At 42.6% G+C, this 4,424-nt stretch overlaps 1 pseudogene; it reads right to left on the bottom strand.

Annotated features, from left to right (window-relative positions):
* Positions 1 to 1,580: 1,580 nt before the first annotated feature.
* On the bottom strand, positions 1,581 to 2,065 carry LOC150008858 (large ribosomal subunit protein uL23 pseudogene; annotated as a pseudogene).
* Positions 2,066 to 4,424: the final 2,359 nt, after the last annotated feature.

The following is a 4,424-nucleotide window of genomic DNA, read 5'->3' as shown; positions in this document are numbered from 1 at the left end:
ATATTTGCCAATACATCTCTTAAGGGATTAATATCCAAAATCGATAAAGAACTTATAAACTCAACACCAAAAACAAAAGACAATCCAATTAAAAAATGGGCAAAAGACCTGAATAGACACTTCTCCAAAAAGGACATACAGGTGGCCAATAGACATATGAAAAGATGCTCAAAGTCACTAATCATCAGAGAAATGCACATTAAAACCACAATGAGATATCACCTCACACCTGTCAGAATGGCCATCATCAATAAATCAACAAACAACAAGTGCTGGCGAGGATGTGGAGAAAGAGGAACCCTTGTGCACTGTTGGTGGGAATACAGACTGGTGCAGCCACTTTGAAAAGCGATATGACATACCTCCAAAAATTAAAAATGGATCTGTCTTTTGTCCCGGAGATCTCACTTCTAGGAAAATATCTGAAGATAACCAAAACACTAATTTGAAAGAACATAAGCACCCCTATATTCATTACAGTGTTATTTACAATTGCCAAGATAGGGAAGCAGCCCAAATGTCCTTCAGTAGATGAGTGGATCAAACATTTGGGACATTTATATAATGGAATACTATTCGGCCATAAAAAAGAAAATGTTACCCTTTGCAACAGCATGGATGAACTTGCAGAACATTATGTTAAGTAAATAAGCCAGTCAAAGAATGACAAATACCATACTATTTCACTTACATATGGAATCTAATGAACAAACTGAACTAACAAGCAAAATAGAGACAGACTCAGAAAGAGCAAGATGACAGCTATGGGGAAGTGGGGAGGTTAGGGGGTGGAGGGATTGAGCAAAAAGGAAAAAAGGGCTCATGAACACGGACCACAGTGTAGTGCTTGCAGCGGGAGGGGGACATAAAGGGGTTAAATAGTAATGGAAAAAATACAATTAAAAAATTTTTTTGAAAAGAAACTAAGGGTCCTAATGACTTTGATTAAATTAATTTTTAACTCCTAGCTCTAGAAATCATCTCTCTCTCTCTCTCTCTCTCTCTCCCCCGCCCCCCTCAGAGACTTAGTCTTTCTCCCAGATAATGAGCAACCATCCCCACCACCACCACCAAGGCAGCAGAAGACAGTAGTGGTCACAGGGTCCAGACATCTGGCAGGTAAAGATAACATCTTGACTTAACTTATGTTTCAGTTCCTGAGCCCTCAGGTGGAATGAGTCCTGGCTACTTTCTCATGAAATCAGACAGAGGGACCACAAAAGGACCTCGGAGCTATCCTCAAGATCTTAAGAATTGATTCATCACCTTACCACACTTCTGACCAAATAGCTCCCAGCATGACCTTGAAGCCCTAAACCACAGCCTCTTGTAGTTTTGTCCTATAAGTCTGTAACATACATTCCATTAGGGAGTCAGATCTGTAAAGCATTAAACCCCACCTCCGGATTGGTCAATTCAATATTAAACTATTTTTCTTTCTGTACTGCAAAAATAATAAAATAAAACAAAGTAATTGTTGATAGATATGTATTTCTTACCATTCTATTATTCATATTTTTATAAATCTTTTTTTTATTATTATTTTTTTTTTAGAATAAAATTTTTATATTTAGAATTAGCCAGCTGGACTCAGTTTAGATGATCCCAATTTTGTTGGCAACATCCAAAGCATCATAGTCTGGAGCCAGTCGAACATATGCCTTCTTCTCTCCATCAGGCCTAATCAGGGTGCTGACCTTAGCCACGTCAATGTCATAGAGCTTCTTCACAGCCTGTTTGATCTGGTGCTTGTTGGCCTTGACATCCACAATGAACACGAGTGTATTGTTGTCTTCTATCTTCTTCATGGCTGACTCAGTAGTCAGGGGGAACTTGATGATAGCATAGTGGTCAAGCTTGTTTCTCCTCGGAGCACTCTTGCGAGGATATTTAGGCTGCCTTCGGAGCCGCAGTGTCTTAGGCCTCCAGAAGGTAGGTGACGTGCGGATCTTCTTTTTTTTGTGGCTGTGGACGCCTTTTAGCACTGCTTTCTTTGCCTTCAAAGCCTTTGCCTTGGCTTTGGCTTTGGGAGGGCAGGAGCTTCCTTCTTCGCTTTGGGCGCCATCTTCGTGGAAAGGTTTTCTTTTTATTCTTAAAGAAAATCCTTTAACATTTCTTGTAATACTGATTTGGTGGTGATGAACTTCTTGTCTGGGAAACTCTTTGTCTGTCCTTCCATTCTAAATAATACCCTTGCTGAATAGAGTAGTCTAGGTAGTAGGTTCTTTCTTTTCATCACCTTGAATATTTCATGCCAATTCCTTTCTGGCCTGAAATGTTTCTGTTGAGAACTCAGCTGACGATCTTATGGGAACTCTTATAGGTAACTAACTGTGTTTGTCTTGCTGCTTTTAAGATTCTCTCTTTGTCTCTAACCTTTGGCAATTTAATTATGATGTGTCTTGATGTGGGCCTCTTTGGGCTTGAGACTCTCTGCACTTCCTGGACCTGTATGTCTATTTCCTTCACCAGCATCCCCATGATGCAACTGTTGTTATGCTTGAAGCTGTCCCAGAGATTCCTTACACTATCCCCATTTTTTTTTTTTTTTGATGTTTTTCTTTTTGCTGTTCTGATCGGGTGTTTTCTTCTTCCTTATCTTCCAAATCTCTGATTTGATCCTCTGCTTCATCTACTCCATTGTTGATTTCTTGTAATGTAATTTTAATTTCATTTACTGCATTCTTTTTTTTTAAATAATTTGTTTGTTTATTTATTTTATTTTTAGAGAAAGGGGAAAGGAGAAAGAGAGGGAGAGAGGGAGAGAAACATCATTGTGTGGTTTCCTCTCACTCACGCCCCCAACTGGGGACCTGACATGCAACCTAGTCATGTGCCCTGACTGGGAATCGAACCAGCGACACTTGGCTCACAGGCCGATGGTCAATCTACTGAGCCATAGCAGCCAGGGCTCATTTACTGTATTCTTCATTTCTGACAGGTTCTTTATGTTTTCTAGTTCCATCTTTATGTTCCCTCTCTCTTTGTTGAAGTTCTCATGAAGTTCATTTACTCTTCCCCTAAGTTCATTGAGCATCCATATACCAGTGTTTTGAACTCTGCATCTGGTGGATCGCTTGTCTCTAGTTTTTTTTAGCTCTTTTTTTTCTGGAGTTTTGTTCTATCCTTTCCTTTGGGACATGTTTCTTTGTCTCCTCATTTTGGCTGCCTCCCTGTGTTTGTTTCTGTTTATTAGGTAGAACTGCTATGATTCCCTGCCTTGGTAGCATAGCCTTATGTAGTAGGTATCCTGTAGGTTACAGTGGTGCAGCCTCTGCAGTTACCCAAGCTGGGGATTCCAGGTGCACCCCTTGTGTGTGCTGTGTACACCTTTCTGTTACAGTTGAGCTTTGATTGCTGTTGGTACATAAATGGGAGAGGTTTACCTGCAGGCCCATCAGAGGCTAGAACTGGTTGAAACCACTGTGGAAGATCAGATGTGTGGGGGCAAATCCCACAGATAAAGACTTACCTCAATGGGACTCTGCTGCTCACTGAGACCTCCCCTTGAATGTATCTTGTGGAGGTGGCTGGATGGTACTTCAACATGGTCTGAAGTTGTCCATGGGGTGTGTTGACTCCGAGGCATCCCATGAGGTGCAGACCAAAATCAGCTGCCACCTGTGCCTACCTGGGGCCACCTGACATGAGCTACATGATGATGTGCAGATGACTGCTACTTGTGCTGGGCTTGGAGGTACCCAGGAGAGGCCAAGAAAACCAAGGCTGGCTGCCATTAGTGCCAGACCTGGGGCCACTTAGCAAGTGGTACAGGGCAAGCTGAGCTCAGATACTGCTCATGTGAAAGATTTTAGGAAAGCCTTTAGCATGATCTAAGAAAGTCTATTTGTATGGAAAAGCCATTGGAATTGTCTTGGGTGGGCCCAAATGCTGGGTAGCAAATGGTCTCAGAGAATCACAAGGGCAAGGTGAACAGTGTTATCCTGGTTGATGAATACTCAAATATAGCACCTGCCTGCAGCTCTGTCAGGGAAGGCTCAGAAAAAGAACAATGGCCTCTGTCAGCACTTCTATTTGGGAGAAAGCTACCCCTCCAGCTCTTGCCCTGATTCCAGACAATCCAGTTCCTCCCAGTTTGTCCCTGGCACCTTTTGAATGCTGCCCCAGTGCTAAACTTAGAAGGAATGAGTCTGAGTAGTCCCTGTGGGCCCTTTAAAATGAATACCTGGACTCTAGCAGCCCTCCATCTAACTCAGCTGGGTTTTACAGTCAGAAGTCATGGGAACTCCTCCTCCTGACACTGGAACCCTGGGCTTGGGACCCTAGTGTGCGGCTAGGACCCCTCACTCTGCAGGAGGCACTTCCACAGCTGAGATTTCTCCCCTGATTTTTATCCAACAATATGGGTGTGGGACCAGCCAGTTCTACATCTTCACCCTTCTTGCCAGCCTTGATGTGGCCTC

Source organism: Furipterus horrens, unplaced genomic scaffold (genome assembly GCF_987537825.1).
Source record: "Furipterus horrens unplaced genomic scaffold, mFurHor1.1.pri manual_scaffold_5, whole genome shotgun sequence".
In the NCBI taxonomy this organism is placed as follows: domain Eukaryota; kingdom Metazoa; phylum Chordata; class Mammalia; order Chiroptera; family Furipteridae; genus Furipterus; species Furipterus horrens.
Note: the sequence above shows the minus strand (reverse complement) of the source record. Positions and strands in the feature narration are given on the sequence as shown.